The sequence below is a fragment of the Leiobunum rupestre genome, chromosome 8 (assembly GCF_980474605.1).
Source record: "Leiobunum rupestre chromosome 8, qqLeiRupe1.1.hap1, whole genome shotgun sequence".
Lineage (NCBI taxonomy): Eukaryota > Metazoa > Arthropoda > Arachnida > Opiliones > Sclerosomatidae > Leiobunum > Leiobunum rupestre.
This window is the reverse complement of record NC_143391.1, coordinates 39,439,488-39,458,388: the sequence shown is the minus strand read 5'-3', so window position 1 is coordinate 39,458,388 and position 18,901 is coordinate 39,439,488. Positions and strand designations below refer to the sequence as shown.

The 18,901-nt window shown below is 34.3% G+C and overlaps 1 protein-coding gene across 5 annotated transcripts in view; it reads right to left on the bottom strand.

Moving 5' to 3' along the window:
* The window catches only part of Dys (Dystrophin), a 168,895-nt gene that overhangs the window by 78,674 nt on the left and 71,320 nt on the right, over positions 1-18,901 (bottom strand). The gene's annotated exons all lie outside the window — the stretch shown is intronic.

The following is an 18,901-nucleotide window of genomic DNA, read 5'->3' as shown; positions in this document are numbered from 1 at the left end:
GTGCCTAGCTCTTCGAGTTAGTGCGTTACGCCTATGACCTAGTGTTTGCTAGAGTTAAATTACATTATTAAACGATGCAAAAATACACTAAAACGCGAATAACGTTAGGCTTTGAGTTTTGTAATCTTGTGCGACGCATTTTAGGTACATTTTAGCCCGAAAGATCAAAGAAAATTGAGAAAGTGAAACACGAGTACGATGGTAAATTACCATGGTAACTACCAGGGTAATTACCATTTTCGTAATTTACCTGAGAAAATTGTAAATTACTGTTACCAGGGTAATTTACCGCGTAAATTACGAGGGTAAATTACCGATTCGTATCTCTAGGTTTTACGCGTAGTTATTATAAAAGCTAGAGAAGACGTTTCTAAATTGGAATTGCATCCTTTAGGAAACTATCGAATAGTTGATTTTATAAAATGTCTTTACGCTTGCCCAGCTTGTTGAAATGTCGCCCTGGAATGGTTCAGCCAATGCCTAAGAATGAGTTCATAAACTCTTTAGTGGGAGAGAAAACGGATCCACAGCTGAAGCGGGGAGGCAACATTTCAACAAGATGGCCAAGGTTATTTTATAAAGAACTATTAAGACTTTTATTCCAGGACAAAAGTCTTTCTCGAAACGTACACAAGAGCTTTGGGGTCATACCATGCGATTTCGACCACTCATGTCACCATGGGTCAATCGATTTTTTTTATATTTTAAACATAGATAGATCTGTCTAAAAAACGGTGATATCCAAGGTTTTAGATGAAAATATTAAGAAGTTTTAGAATAAACACAGTTTAACTGAAACCCCACATTTTTTGGTATATCGTACCTCGATTTCAGTACCCCTTCGCTTTAAGTTTAATAACTTTTTATAAATAAATTTTATTTTAACAAAATAACACAATCTTACCCATTTTGGCAAGGCCAATTCAATGGTGGAGTTTATATAGTCCTAACTAGAATTGATACCAGGTTATTGGATGTCAAAATGTACAATTTTATTTTTGGGTGGTCTCATTCGAGGGGTTAAAGGGTCATGTGGGCGATTGAAAACACGAAATATAAATAAACTATTAGATAGCTCTATAAAAGAGCTTTAAAATAAGCTCTTAAAAAAAGGGTATTTTCCTTGTTTTTATTTGATAAATCTATAACCATTTTCTTGAAATTCAACACTTTTGAAATTTTTTATTTTTGATATCATACAAAAAATGGTTTAAATCTTTTAAAAATTGTTACTACGTATTTAACGATGTGTGATAAAAAATGCTCGAATATTTTCTAAATCATAATCTTTAAGAATAAAGGATTTAGCCCTGGAAGAAGTCGCTGTAGGCGTTGATATTAGTCGCAAAATCAAGTTAAGAGGTACATGGCATTTGTCGTCCCGCTTAGGCCATGACAGACTGTTAACTTATGTATATATTTTACAACCCTTAATTTTGAGTAGTAAATTGATAAAATATTTAATTGAAAATAATTGCGTGTTAAATAGAGGCATTGAACTTTTTAGTATCGCCTGTAATGTTTGTTGTAACTGAAAACTAAACCTAATCTATAAATAACTAGAAAAAACCTTACACTCTTCAGTATTGATGTTTTCTAATCCACCATTTTGGTTAGCTTGGAAAATACATTAAGAAACACATGGTACAATATATGCTTCCGAATTTTATTTTTACCTTTTGTAATACCAAGCTCCCATAAGTATCAACACTTGCAAAAGATTCATTTTATATCATCTATAATGTGTGATAGGTTCAATTTAACCTTCTTAGGGGGCAGCCTCGGCTGTGACCAGTTCATTTTTCACTGAATCTTAGGCGGAATTCACAATTTAAAGAAAAATTAATAATTTATATGTATAATCAGGAGTGGTTCTTTGATATACTTTCAATTACTAACCCTAAAACAATATTACTTTTAACTACGTATACAATAACAAAACTAAATTTGTGTTAAAATAATACTCAACGGCTCATGTTTCTCACTTCGTAAAACTCACCTTTTTATATCTGCTTATGGAAGAGATGATTTTATATAATGGTTTTTGAGGCATCAGTTTAAAATGATTAACAATAAGGTCAACGTTAAAATAATTAGTAATTTATCAAATAAAAACCAGGAAAATACCCCTTTTTTAAGAGCTTATTTTAAAGCTCTTTTATAGAGCTATCTAATAGTGTATTTATATTTCGTGTTTTCAATCGCCCACATGACCCTTTAACCCCTCGAATGAGACCCCCCAAAAATAAAATTGTACATTTTGACATCCAATAACCTGGTATCAATTCTAGTTAGGACTATATAAACTCCACCATTGAATTGGCCTTGCCAAAATGTGTAAGATTGTGTTATTTTGTTAAAATGAAATGTATTTATAAAAAGTTATTAAACTTAAAGCGAAGGGGCACTGAAATCGAGGTACGATATACCAAAAAAATGTGGGGTTTCGGTTAAACTGTGTTTATTCTAAAGCTTCTTAATATTTTCAGCTAAAACCTTGGATATCACCGTTTTTTAAACAGATCTATCTGTGTTTAAAATTTAAAAAAAATGGATTGACCCATGGTGACATGAGTGGTCGAAATCGTATGGAATGACCCTTTGTCATAAATTCACTCTACGTCCTCCTAACAAGTATTCGAAGTTTAGCCTCTGCTTTTTGGACGACGCAAGAGTGGGATCTAATACCACAGCAAAATGGTTCGCTTGGACTGATCATTTTCAAATTAAGGTAACGATTGGAATAAATTAGGGTATACCAGGGCCCCAGAGGTCCTATAATTCCTATAAAATCCTATATTTTCAAAAATGTCCTATAACATCCTTTATTTTTAGCAAAATCCCTAAAAAGTCCTATAAAATCCTATAATTTTGATATTTTGCCCATTTCAAATCCCGGCACTTTGTTAAATTTCTAGATTTAGCTATAGGATAAATTCCTATACCAAGTCACTCTAGTCTATACTTTTGTTATTGTTAACATGGTTAGCCACTAGTATATTTTTGTGATGAAATGGTTAAATAGTTTCTATTTTACAAGTGAAAATCAAAGATTTATTTCACTAAATATAGATTGTTTTTTAAATTCATAAAGTTAGTAAATGAAATAGCATATTTATTCCTATAAAATCCTATAATTTGAAAAAATAGTCCTATAAAGTTCTATATTTTTAGAAATATAATCCTATTTTTCCTACTTTATAATTTAACAAGATGGCCCGGGATATCATAGTAGCTGTAACGAGAAGTCACCAACGGTCATTCAATTATGAATAAACTACGCCAATGGTAATAGGACCGTTAATTTCAATAAGCGGCATATTCTTAGAAGTACCGAGTTTTTCTTATAAAAAATAACGGTCCTATTACCATTGTTTTACGTTATACATAATAACAAAAGTGACATAAGACCCAAAAGTGTGTCAACTCTACCTTTGCGGCCGTTAAAATATTTACTGAGAGCTAGTCTCACAATAGATTACATAACCTACTAGTTGGAATAGTACTAGCAGCGTTATATTTAGTCTATGGTCTACCGCGATTTTATCTCTTCGATTTATTATCCCGTAGACATACGTTCTAAAACGCCTCACTCGGCGGCGCTGAAGTGGAGGAAATTTCAAATTTTGATACCGTATTTTCAACCCCCTCTTTCACTCCCTCTTTTTACTTCGCGACCAGCTCTCATTAAACTTTATACCGTACTGACACACTTTTGGGTCTTATGTCGCTTTTGACAATAATAGCCACTGTGGTAGACAACTAGTCTAGTGACAGCGAAGGTTGGATAATTCCGTGCGGCAGATCACTATGCTACAGTGTGTTCTCATAATAATTTTAAATTTTTATACAACCAAAGTTATAAATTTAAAAGTAATCACGATTCAATTATATGATGGAACTTAAGTAATCAGCCCTTCGAATATTTCTTGTAGATTTCTGTTGACCTATCATTTTCCTTTCTATCCCTAACGGTGCGAGGAACCAGGGTTGGCAATTTTTTTATTTAAATCGGATTTTTATTGATTTTTTGATTTATTTGATTTTAATTAAAATTTCAAAGTTTTATATAATTTAGTATCACAATTTTACCGAAAACAAATGTTTTAATTTTTAAAGACTAATGTGTATAATGAATTTATTAAAATTAAGCTAATAATCATATAGAAATTTTTATTTTTTAAAACCTATTTTGGTACTTTACAAAAAAATGCGGCGGAATCTCCACCCACAGGTAGAATCCAATGCAACATTAGAGGGGAAGTACGAGAAAGATTAAATTTAAACCTAAATTATAGCAATTGGCGAGGTTTTTTTTTAAATCATTGATTTAAATCGTGATTAAAATCAAGTTGATTTAAATCAGCCAACCCTGCGAGGAACAGAATATAACAAATTTCTGTATGCTGATTTCCCGGTAAAATATCCCAAATCACTAAAATGGGAAAACGACCGATTTCCGGGCTGCGATCATAGAAATGAAGTATCAAGTACATATAATTTTCTATCGATTGATGTATAATTTACTATTTTAAATGGAGAATACGGCGGCGCCGGCTACACCGTGTATTATTTTAATAGTCACAAATGTATAAAAAGGTTTCTTTATAAATGTGTGATATGAAAATACCGATTAATATTCAAAATATTTATTTGGAATAAACTATTCGAAATGTAGAATGAAAACATTTGAAATTGGGTACGATTATCTCTCGGAAATATAGAACGAAAACTTCCGAAACAAAGAGCGAGTTTCTTGGAAATCGACAAACCACTAGAAAAATAGATGGAAAACACAGCGACTTACGGGAGGGGGCGTTAGGTGGGCATTCCATACGGAATATCGTGGAATGTCAAGCTTAAAATCGTTCCACTTCCGAGAGGGATGGAACGGAAGGAAAGGGGCGGCATTATTTCAAGTGGCAATGGGGCCAAATACAATATCGGATACCAATTTCGAGAAAATAGTCTGGCCAAAATTCCTTTTGTTTATGTCATATACAGAGCAGCGTCGGTAAAGCGGCCGAAAATATATAAAACTGGGGTTCTGCTACGGACGGGGAGAGCTATATTAAATGCAAGGGCTTACTTCCAAAACCAGGTATCTCAAAAAATTCATTTCACGAGACTATTATTTAAATATTACAACTTAAGCTTTTTTTATAAACCGGCAAAAATTGATTACTTTGACATTACGTAAGAATGTTATTAAATATTTTTCGTTTAAATAAAAAGCAATTAAAAATACTTAAAGGGAAACCAACATTTACAGTGAAGCCCTTAGCGGTTCGATTTTATTGTTTTTATTTAATAAAGATGGTACCAATTTTAAAACTAAAATTTGTTAATGTTGAAAATTGATTGTACGTGTAATAATATTGTAAAACTTCTACGTTTCAGACTTGCCGCCCTGCCCCCTGGTATGATTTCGAGTATTTAACAATCGCCCACTTATGGCGTCACCCCCGTGAAAGGACCTTTTCCTGTGTCTATGGAAATGGAAAGTTAAATAGTCTTTTGAGATACGACACAAAAGCGAATAGAACTAATTCACTTGGCGGACGAGGCCTATAAAACCAGGTTTGGACTCCATTAAGTATAAAACACAGTTAACTTTTTATTCGTGTTGTTAATTTTCCGGAAAAATAAATCGTGGAAAAATTTCCGGATAATCTTCCGCAAATCGGAAAAATAAAAAAATTTAAACTTAAATTACTTTTTAAGGTTTTTTAAATGTTTTTAAATTTTTATCAATAGAAAATGTCTAATATCAGTAAACATACTACAAAACATTAATAGTGTTACATTGTTAATTAGTTTAAACTAGTCAAGAGGTTTAGTTTTACTTTTAGATTCAAAAAAATTAGCCGAAAATGCCGCTTTATTTAAATTTGCTAACAAAATATTAGACTAATCATGAAATGAAAACATTTTTTTTCGGAAAAATACGGAATATTTTCAGAAAAAGGCCTCGGTCATTTTCCGCGGAAATTTTTCCGACTTACAATGTCACTACTTTTTATACTAAGATAAATAAAGTCGGGTTTACAAAAACCTGTTTTCTAGGCGTATTCTGAAAAATGTATAAGCCGATTTAGTTGGTTTTGGAAATAAAGTCGCGATATGTAGAAATATTAGAGAAAAAGAGGGAGAAAGTTTCGGGGTATGTTTCCGAAATTTCTGTATTTGCATTTAAACAACATCTTTAAAAGACAGGCACGAGTGGAGGAGGGAGGCGCAGAGGAGGGAGGGAGGGGGAGGGAAGTGGAGGGATCGAGAGACGCCCGGAAGGAATCAAAAATAAAACGCAGACTGCTACGTATTTTGACAGGATGCAAATTAGGCCCACAGCGAAGCGCAGAAATTCGAATTCAAAGAGACGATGTCGAACAAGGACCGAAAAAATACTCCAAAACAAATTGGCCAAAAAGGCAATATATAGTCTAGCGCTTAGATTGAAGGGGAAGTCATTTGTGGTGTATCTTTTTTTTGGGATTTTTTGTTCCATGTTTACCAAATTTTTTCAAATATTTATCACATTTTCCCAATAATATATCATATTTTCCCAATCATTTCTCACATTTTCCCAATCATTTTTCAAATTATTTTCAATCATTTCTCACATTTTTTCAATCATTTCTCAAATTTCTTTAAATCATTTCTCAAATTTCTTTCAATAATTTCTAAAATTTTCCAAATCATTTTTCAATTTTTTTTTCAATCATTTATCACATTTTTTCCCAATAATTTATCACATTTTTATCAATCATTTCTCAAATTTCTTTCAATCATTTCTCAAATTTTTCCAATAATATATCACATTTTTCCTAAAATTTGTCACATTTAGTCAATGATTACAGTGATTTTTCAAAAGGATTACCGTAATTACCTACGATTTATACACATGATTACTTAAGTGACTACCCCCTCTGTTTAAATGAAATATTCCGGGTACCAATAAACCACATTTAAGATGGATGCGCTAATTAGACATTTTTGCGACTAGGTTTAATAGAAGTTAAAAGTTTATTGGCGCTAGTTACGTCAATAAAAATACAATTTGTCGTTTTAGAAAATAAGTCATTTAAAATCAGTTGATCGAGCCCTAGTAGACTTTGTAAGCAAATATACCAGAGATTTCCCCGGTGTATATTCCTGTCGTAGAAATTTTGTGATTACACTAGCGCCATCTCAACGTTCGTTGCTGAACCACCATTTTGCGGACGACAGAGTCAAGAATCTGCAGAGCTTTTCTAAATCAGTAACGAATTTAGAGATGGCACCACATTTGCGGCTGTCAAGTTTTTTTATTTAAGGACAAATATTTTCTTTAATAGGAATTTTTTGGGATTGTATTAATTTATTGATATTTAAACATTTAATTACTCTTTCCAGTCTGACTGATGGATTCTTAGTTTTTAAGTAAATTAAATAATTTATATTTTAGATTTGCTTGGATTTTTTGGTATTATAATTATTTTAGAAACTAATTTCTACCATTTTTTCATTCGTCCGTTTAGACACATGTTTAATCAATTATTTTTAAATTGCCCGATTTAAATCAGTCAACTCTGCTCAAATCAAATCTATAGTTATATTTATAAGTTTTGTTATGGTTTTTGAAATCGCCTATTATATACCTCAATAGACCCATAACAAAAGAGGGGCCGCAGACGAGGCTTAAGTGAGACCTTTGGACGGAACATCCTGTTTGTGACGTTTTGAACCACGTGACCGCCATTGAAATATACAGGCGGAAGTAAGGAAACTGATGTTCCGTCCAAATGCTGAGTTGCCAGGTAAATATGTTAATTTTCGGCCCCCCAACTTTCAACATGGGTACTAACAAGGAGACTACCCGAGGTGGTTATCTCCGATTTGGTTCAAACTCGGATGGTAAGTAGACCTTCGTGTAACTTGAAAATCTCTAAAAGGGTGGACAAGAATGGGCTTTCGTTTTGCCATGGCAACCAAAAATGTTTTTCACAACTTAAAAACTGATTACTCGTATTTACCCAATATATGTATATTTTCTCATATTTATCAAAATTGACGTATATTGGTCCAAATGTATCAGATTTAGCCATGATCTGAATTATGTATCTGATTTAATTTTTTGAAACATATTGTTAGGGAGGACGCTTAAAATCTTCGATTTTCCCATGTTAATTTTCATAGAGAAAATTAGTTTTTAAGTTGTGAAAAACATTTTTGGTTGCCATGGCAAAACGAAAGCCCATGAGGTAAGCATTGAAATCGCTCATTTTGAGCTCTGTGTATTAGTCCCGCGCCGCGCCTAGATGGCGATGGGCGCCGGACTAGGGAAAATCGTTCTTAAGAGCAAGCATGCGTCGAAGCGAAGCAACGTCAGAAAGATGTATTGAGAGTAATTTTATTTAAATGTAACGATAGAAGAAGGAACAAAGGGAATAATAAATTCGCGAAAGTGCAGTCAACGGCCGCTTTATATTTTGCCTATTTTGTTTCAAATTGGCCTCTTTAAAATTATTTTTTATAAACATTGAAGGTTTATTGCTAAAACGAGTTTAACTGTAAAGTGTACAGAATATTTCTAATAGTTCGATAAACATTATATAAGGGATAATACGTCTTATACGTTGAAATTGATAATGATCTAAAAGCCGCGAAAAAATATTAATTTCTTCGTCTCTATCTTTATGGCGATTTTTCTTGAGATAGACTTTTTTTATTGTTTTACATAAAACATCGCTTAAACTAGGATTATGTTTCCAACGGCAAACTGTTCAAATTATTCAGGTCGTAATTTGCAGATATCTGAAGATAATCAGGTTTATCATCTATATTTACCTCCGCCCAGCAATCTGATCTTAAATTGTTTCTGATTCATTTAACGAAGAAATTGATCTGAGCTGATCTGAAATAGTTAATCTCACCAGATTTGGTTAACTGAACCGACAAAATAAACCGTGATTAAAATTTCGAAAGGAATTTAATCGGGGATATGTCTGTGCCACATCTGAAATCTGTTCACTTTCGGTCGGTCGGTTTACGATGTACTCAGATAAGTTTCGGGTTTAAACTATCTGTTTCCCATATCAACTGATCTGATAATATCTGAGCGTAAATGGGGATAATCTGATAACTGGTTTATCAGAATTATTTTATTGGTCGAGATAATGCAACTTTTATATGAGAATTGTTTGAAAGCAAAACGCTTAAGTGTCCTTTTCTGTGTATTTCTATCAAAATTATTAATTTATTTTTTAGATAATCAGATGCTGCCATAGAGTAATGGCACTGTGACGTCCTAGTACGTCACCCATGCTCTTTCCTATAGATAAAAAATTTGCGACCAAAATGGCGGCCATGGCCAAAGCTACGGAGTGCTACTCTATTGCGAGAGCTCGAAAGTATCAAATACAAATTTTTCTAAATTTCTAACTACTTGTAAATATTAATTTTGGGAAATACTCTAACGATATTGTTAAATCTAAACTGACTACTTTTTATAATATAAATTATGAAAATGAGCAAAATTACATAAATAAAAACAAAATAATTAATAAGTCTTATAAAATAACATTTAAAAAAGTAATATATTTATAATAACAGGAGAATACTTTTGAATAACGTTTCATATTACATTCAAGAGATGGCGCTATAGTTTCAAAATCAAGACGGGGACTAAAAATGGGGTTGGAGCTATAAGTTGCAGTCCCAAGTTTATCTTTGCGGAAATCTGTTTCTTCCTAAAAGTTTGTTTTTCCGTATGCAATTTAGGAATCGGTCTGTATGACGTTGGATAAAATAACCTTCCATGGTTTGTTGGAAGAATATCTTCCGGGGATCATCGAAACCGGGCACAAAACACGCAAATAGAGCGGTAGTCCTGGCTCGCTATAAACGCGATAGTAGGCTAATCGAAGCGAATAAAAGCAATCGTTCGTTTAATGGGCGAAAATTGAGCGAACGAAAAAACCAAGCGCGAAATAGCCGATATAAATAAAACAATTAACCGAAGCCAATTAACGCGAGCCGGGAAGGAAGGCAACGAAAGCGGCGCCACCGCGGAACGAGACCTTCTCGAAGGGAGAACTGGCTGAGGGGAAACATCATTATTCCGCTATTCCAGTCACGTGAGCGTGTCCGCTATAAATCGCGGTAGAAAACGAGCCGGGCTCTTTACCGAGAGACAACCGGGTACATCGATTTCGGCCGAGACGATCCGACTTTCGCGGGCTGCCGGGATACAGAAAGGGGGAGGAGAGGGGGAAGCGAAGGGGCCTGGATGCGCTTTTCCCGCCGATGCCAACCGGGAAGGGGCAGACTCTCCCCATTTTAGAGCGGCTCTGGACATTTGCAGCGACAATGAGCAACCGATAAATTTTCAAAGGGTTCGTACGAAATTTTCGGATTTCAAATCCCTGACTTATCCACGTTATCCCTGACCGATTTTTTTAAATTATCGCTGACCTTTTGGGTAAAATCCCTGGTAATTTTCCTGATTTCATAGGCAAAAGTACAATTGTTAAACAATTTTTTTTAAATATCACAAACTGAATTATATTTTATAACAACATACTGAGAGCGTCTCTCTCCTCTCTCGGGAAAAAGTGCCAGACATAAGCGCCCAAGAGAAGATACTTAGCTGAGTTTGTAGACTAATAAAATCCCTGACTTTAATATTAATAATAAATTCCCCGACTTATCCTCGACTATTTTCCCTAGGTAAAATAATAAAATTCGAATTTGTTCGGTGAAGTGTTCGGTGAGTCGAGCGGCATTTATAATTTTTATTGAGCTGAGTGCGAGAGCTTTAATAAGAGAGTTGACACTTTCTCCAGAAAATTGAGCGAGATAAGAGAAGAGCTATCAGTAAACACGTTTGAAGCGAGTGGATATGATAGAAAGAAACCAATTTCAGGGTTCCCAAGAAAATTTATAGAGATAAATTGGGGGAGGAAAATAAGAAAAAACATATTAATAAAAATTAAATCTTTATTTGAACTAAATTATCCCAAAATACGAGTTATTTTTAATTAGAATACTTTATTATAAGAAACTGTTTGGAGCATTGGATTGACTCTCGAAAAACAAATATATCATTTTAAAATGAGCCTCTTGCGAGGTGAGCTTGGATTTTGAGAAAACGCCCATCCCTCGGTTCGAACGGGCACGTGCAACGGGGAGCGGAGAAAAAGGGGATTCGCCGGGTAATACCGAGAAGCGAACCGAAAGGGGCACCAGGATCGATCACCGGGTTTTGACGTGGCTCGTCGCCCGAAGAAAAAACCAAGAAACGATTCTCTACACAGCCCCAAAGCCCCCCCCCCCTCCCTTCGATTTGCGCCCGCAAAGGGTATAAAGCACATCCTCGTGAAAAAATGGGCTGAAAAAATGTAGATATTCCTCTAAATCTCGCATATCGTAAGCTCCTAGTGAGAGATCAGGAGGGGGTTTAGGAAATGGTATTTTGGACAAAAAATGATGGCCTTGATACGATAAATGCTCAATTGTCTGGGAAGAAAATTCGCGGAAAGAAATATAGCATCCATCCCTTTCCCAAAACCTAAATACCAATGGATTACCGAGATTACAGCCCTTTCTATACATCGTTTGCATCCCTACGCCATCAATGAGGCAGTTCCAAGATAGAAGAATAAATATGTAATTTGAGCAACAATGAACTGTACAATGCCGCCATTTTGCTGGTTAACAGTTACAATCGTCTGCGGATTTTAGTAATTTTTAGGTGATTAAGAATTTAGTTTCACAATAAAATTGGTTAACTGCCTTGTTAAAAATTGTTCGATTAGTTCAGTTGCCATTTTTTTCGATACCGAAGGTATTTGCAAAAGGGATCACCACAAAGGCCTAGTTTGATAAACTTTGCCAACTCCTTTTCGTAGATATTGCTGTCGTCATTTGCTATTTTATTTAAATAACCCGGGTTTAAAATCTTGTCTGGTTTTGTTTATTGCCCATAACGATATTAATGTAAAATCTTAAAAGCATAAATCTAATTTTCGTACGTTTTGTCGCTTCGCTGAGAATACCAACAAAATGGCTGCCTATTTAGTAGCTACGCGCAAAATGGTTTGAATTTTTTACCTCCCCTCCCGTTTTCCATGGAGACCATTTATATTTACTGGTTTAATGTATTCTGTAAAGCATTTATCACGTGGCAGTCGCGAACGTAGCACCATCACTAGATTAATTTCTGAACAATTACAAACCAAGTTCTCTTCATTCTAGAAACTGCAAATTTGCAAAATGATGGTTCGGCAAACGTATGAATAACGTAGCAACGGTTCCTAATATATCGAAATAAAACGAAACAAAAATAGCAAAAAAGTGGGTCCATTGTTTTAATGCTTATTTCCTGACGGAACCTTTTTTCGATACTAAATTATTGTTCTTCCGTTACTTATGGTACAACGTATAGTTTTAGAAAGCTACGCAGTGGGATTGGCAGAGCCGGGTTATTCGGAAATTTACATAAGCAGTTTCGAATTCAAATTATGTTTTCCCAAAACAAGCCAAATCTCTTGAGCGTTAATTAATATTATCTCTCAATTATTTGGCCAAGTGTATCGTATCGATCGAATTAAAACGGTGGATGTGGCGAGAGGTGATTAACAGCGGATGCTAAAAGATACTACACTTTTATCTTGGCCAAACCACGAGCAGCTTATTATAAAATTTCAAAACCACTATTTTTACGGTATTTTTTATTTTGATGAATCGATACTATACTTTTATCTTTGCCAAACAACGAAGAAGTTAGTTAAAAAATTTCCAAAAAGGTTTTAAAAAATGCTTAATGGGGCCCTATCAACACGCAAAAGCTTATTATTTTTCAGGGCTGATACTCAAATTCATAACTAATATTAGTGGAAATAGTAACTAACCTCTTCCAAAATAGTAACCAAAAAGTAACTAAGAAATAACTTAAAAACAGGAATTTACAGTAAAAATCTCAGATTATTGCTTAAACAAATTGCAATACATTAAGTATTTGGTAATTAGGAACTTTACTTTACTGTTTTACGTAAATTTTACTTTAATTTTATCTCCCGCTAGTTTTGTAACTAAAAAAGCCTACCTTCGTTACGAATAAAGGATATTAATAAAAGACGGCGTTTCTGATTTCTATGGGCAATACTAAAATTAAATTTGCTAAAATATTGTTTCGTAGAGATAACCTAACAAATTTCAAAATAGAAACTTTAAGTAACCAAATTAGACAAATATTAACTTTTAGTAACTGATTTAAAAAAGTAACTTTTAGTTTAAAAAGTAACCCAGTATCAGCCCTGATTATTAGACGATCCATGGGCATCATGATCTAATTCCCGCCCGGAACACGAACGGAGGGGACGTTGTTTTTCTACCAGGAATCAAGAGGGCGAACATACATTAATACATCCTTGGATAAACTTATAGGAATAATATATTCCAACCCGTTGTTCCGTCATCCGAAGTAGGTTGGCCATTATACAAAGGTCGCCGAGGGCATTTCACGGTAGCTCGGTCACGTGACTAGGCAATGGCCCATAAATCCCAATGCACGTACATCTACTCGTCCTTGGGGAGGGGCATCAGTGGTGTTTGTATCGCTACACGGGTCACGGCGCAATTTTGGTTCCCTCGCTGCCCAGTGAGAGATGTCCGAAGAGACTCGGACCTGTCACCACACGTTAGAGCGCGTATCACGTAGCGAGGATAGTCCCGTGGCCTAGAGCCGGATCAGAAGATTACTTATAACAGTTCCTCATATAATATAGAGATCGCTTCTTTTTTCGTTCCTCGTGAAGAATCCAGCCCGAGACGCCGCCGAAACTCTGCGTCGGCGCGCCTACGAACGCCGACATTTTCAGAGGACATTGGCAAAAATGTCGTTGTATGCATTTTCAGTTTCTAAAAGATGTTTCGGAAAATGTGACACCGATTTTGAGGTTTTAAGGTATGATTTTAAAGAGGGGCAGGTCACTTCCATTTTGGGTGCGTCTTAATCATAGTAAAATGATTTAATCGAGATAATCGTGATTAAATCAGGGTGATCAAGATTAAAAAATTTAATCGAGATAATAAAATCTAATCACAATTTAAACGTGATTTAATTATTCTAATCATGATCTTATCTTTTTATTCAGGATTTAATCATTTTAATCATATTTAATCATTCAATCATGATTAAATCAGATGTAAACATTCGAACCATGATTAAACGTGATTTAAGAATTCTAATCGTGATCTAATCTTTTTAATCGTGATCTAATCTTTTTAATCGTGATCTAATCTTTTTAATCGTGATCTAATCTTTTTAATCGTGATCTAATCTTTTTAATCGTGATCTAATCTTTTTAATCGTGATCTAATCTTTTTAATCGTGATCTAATCTTTTTAATCGTGATCTAATCCTTTTAATCGTGATCTAATCTTTTTAATCGTGATCTAATCTTTTTAATCGTGATCTAATCTTTTTAATCGTGATCTAATCTTTTTAATCGTGATCTAATCTTTTTAATCGTGATCTAATCTTTTTAATCGTGATCTAATCTTTTTAATCGTGATCTAATCTTTTTAATCGTGATCTAATCTTTTTAATCGTGATCTAATCTTTTTAATCGTGATCTAATCTTTTTAATCGTGATCTAATCTTTTTAATCGTGATCTAATCTTTTTAATCGTGATCTAATCTTTTTAATCGTGATCTAATCTTTTTAATCGTGATCTAATCTTTTTAATCATGATCTAATCTTTTTAATCATGATTTAATCGGATTTAAACATTCTAAACATGATTTAAAGTGATGTAATCAACACAATCGTGATTAAATCGAATTTAAGCAAAATAATCACGGTTAAATTGGACTTAATCTTTGCAGGGGTGCGTCGTTAATCAAGGAAGTGACTTGCCCCTCGGATTTTAACGTTGATTTCCAGGTTTTTGCGGTTTTAGAATGGATTTTCGTCAAGATTTCGGAATTTTCAAGTTCATTTAAATATTTCTCAGAATATGGTGATGTGCTGGTAGCCCTGGTACATCGTCATGTTAAAACGAAAGATGTTTGCAATCACTCATTAATTACTTAAATTTGAAGTAAAGCTACCGACGAGGTTTTTTATCATAAGTATATAATATTTTTCATAAGTATATTATATTTTTCAAAAGAATATAATATTTTTCAAAATTATATAATATTTTTCAAAATTATATAATATTTTTCAAAATTATATAATATTTTTCAAAAGAATATAATATTTTTCAAAATTATATAATATTTTTCAAAATTATATAATATTTTTCAAAATTATATAATATTTTTCAAAATTATATATTTTTCATAAGTATATAATATTTTTCAAAAGTATATAATATTTTTCAATAAGTATATAATATTTTTCAATAAGTATATAATACTTTTCATAAGTATATAATATTTTTCATAAGTATATATTTTTGAAAAATAATTCAACGAGCGACGTTATCACGGAAAGAAAATTTCTTCAAGTGAGAGCGCAAGGATGGAAAATGGCACGAAAGCTTGCTAGACTATCTGTCATAAAATGAGACTTGGCACTATGATATCATAAAACGTTATACATGATTTTCCCTCTGGATAAAATTTGTCAGCCATGGTTTAACGTACGAAGTAAAATTAACTTCAGGGCCGTAGCTAGGCAGGGGCGGGCGGGGCGTTAGGGTCTAGGGGTGCCAAAATATAATTATTTTATAACAAAATATTATATTATATTGGGGACGCCAATTTTCACTCGCCCCGGGCTCAATTTTTTCTAGCTACGGCCCTGATTGCCTTATCAGTAAACGTTTTGCTTGCTAATAATAGGAAGGGTCATACTTATGGAATTATATTATAGATTTATGGTTTTACGCCTCGCCGCCGATATCAAAATTAACGGGCATTATTTTCGATATAATTTCACTCTAGACAATTTTTTTCAATTTTCGAAGTCCGTAGAGCTACGCCTTCCTTTGGAAAAATTGATATTATTATACGATTTCTGCGCACATTTAAATGATCATGTTTAGCAGTCGCAGCACCCAACGAAAGACAAAGACCCACGCCGATCGCGTCGCCGACGAAAAATAACCGGATCGCCGCCGCCGGCCAAATGTTAGCGGCGTCAAAGGCCAAAATGAAAAGTCAGTGGCGATATCTCCGATCGAAAGGTTAAGTCGGTGACACGTCGGAGGCAGAGTCTTTTCGTGCTAAATTAGTTAAAACGTGTTCTTTTACCGTACGTAGCTTTCTTCTCGCGTCCACTTTGTGTCAAGCGAATAAACGAAGAGCGAGTTGACTTCTCGACTCGAGTTTCTTTTTCTCTTCGAGTTCGAGATGATTGTCGTGCAAACGCTCACCCCCCCCCCCCCCCCCCTTTGATGGCTTTACGTTGTATCTCATAAGAGAGTTTCAATACAACTTGAATCAGTTCTATAATTAACGTAACATGCTTTTGTTTAAGTGATTGTATTGGAAATTGTTTAAATATTGGGTTTGAAAAAATTACAAAATTATAAGGCTTGGAAAATTACGAAATTATTACGTTTAAAAATTTATAAAATTATTGGGCTTCGAAAATTACAAAGTTATTGGGCTCAGAAATTTACAAAATTATTAGGCTCGGAAAATTTATAAAATTATTAGGCTTCGAAAATTATAAAATTATTAGGCTCGGAAATTTTTTAAAATATTAGGTTTCGAAATTATAAAAATATTAGGCTTCGAAAATTATAAAAATATCTGAATCGAACATTTGTAAAATTATGATCTTCGAACAATTTAAAAAATTATCGAATTGTTTTTTTTACAAATTTTAAAATTTCCCAGATTCCAAATTTTAAAATATAATTTAGATCGAAAATTTTTTAATTTGTTATATTCTAAAATCAGTAAAATTATAAGAATGCAAAATTTGCACGTTTATCATAACCAAAAAATTTTAAAATTAAAAAAACCTAAAATTAAACTACTAACTTAGCCTACAAACTAAACGATAAGAAAGGTGCGAAATACCTCATACGCGTATTACATATGACTTCACTAACAAGGAGACGACCTGAGGTGTAACACACCGATTTTGATCAAACTCGGGGGTTTGGTAGACCTTCATATAACTTGAAACACCCTAAAGGGAAATGTCTCCATAGGCAACCGTTTTGCCATGGCAACCAAAAATGTTTTTGACAACACAAAATGGAAATTTTACCATAGAAAATAACATGGGAATCTGACCAATAATTAAGGGTATACCCTTAATTATTGGTCAGATTCCCATGTTAAAATCTTTTACAGGGGGTATACCCCCTGTAAAAAATTTTAATTTTTGAAAATGCTAAAAATAGAAAATATAAATAAGAAAATAATGAAAAAGTTCGAAGTTGATTAAAATCTTTACAGCGGTACCCTTACATTTCGTCAGATTCCCATGTTATATTCAATAGGAAAATTTCCATTTTGTATTGTCCAAAACATTTTTGGTTGCCATAGCAAAACGGTTGCCTATGGAGACATTTCCCTTTAGGGTGTTTCAAGTTGCATGAAGGTCTACCAAACCCCTGAGTTTGAACCAAATCGGTGCGTTACACCTCGGGTCGTCTCCTTGTAAGTAAAATCAATTGCATAATGGAAGTACAAATATTGAAACGGGTTTTAGCATTTAATTTTCGAATAAAAGGGCTGTAGCAAAATGTAAAAGTGTGACAAATAGCCTTTTAATTTCCATCTAATTTTGGCCTACCAGCGCCTGTAGAAGTGTTCAACTTACGAATGAATTAATGAATTATTTATTAACGCCAAATTGGTCCCTTTTGGAACCGGGAACTTGCATGTGTTGAAGACACGTATACTACAAATACAAAATTTACTATGATGTCTTGCATTTGGAAATATTATCCCAATAGAAATCTGAAACGTCAGAAGGGTTGGAACCAAGCCGGAATAAAAAGTGGCTTGCTTTATCGTTATTATTGTACCACGAGATACTACATTCGTTATCTAGATTTATATACCCCCGTACCGTAAATTGAATAAATACCGGGGTAAAAATAGGAATACACTTATATTAGTCCAAAACTCAATTGAACTGAACTATAAGCCACGTGATTCCTATCGAGCAAATTGGAAATATTCGCCTAAGAGACCGTTGATCCATACTTAAAATCCGGGTTGGTCGTTCGAGTGGACCATTTAGTTCATATAGTTGTTTGTCCGAATATAGATGTAGGCCTTGTGGACCAGACGGGAGTTGTCCCTATAATAATACCCAAGGCACCACCTTAGGCCCAAGTCATCCAGCGACCTTTAATGCCTTAAACAGGTGGCCGGGTTACAATGCGTGGGAGGGTGGTGGCAAGCCCTTCATGCCTTCGAGCCAACAGCTCCCTGCCCACTTACTATTACCGTTAACCTCTACAAGTTTCAGTGGAAAGGGGAAACAGAAGAAAACCCCTTTAACCAGTGGGGAGAGAACTTGAAAACTCAACGCGGGAGTTGTTCCGAGTTTTCACTCGGTGCCACAAGCTTGGATCAAACCAGGCTCCTCTTGCTGAGAAACGAAAGTGCTAATCACTTCGCCACCCCATATATCGCAATCTTCCCAAATACCGTAGTTTGCTCTTTGCTTCTCTTTCTTGGAAAGAGAAGACCACGCCATCGGCCCTTTCAACGCTACCTTCGACGTTATAACGTTCCCTCCGACCGCCAATTTTCCAGTCGCATATTGGGCTTGATCTAGTAGCGGCAGCGAATCACTCGTAATAAACAGGACCTCGTTACAATCAGGGTTGGCACGATTTTGTTTTCCTGTTAAAAATCGTGTGGAAAATCGTATTTGCACATCTAGTGGCAAAATTCAATAAAAAATAATAAAAGCAGTGACATTCTTCTATTCTA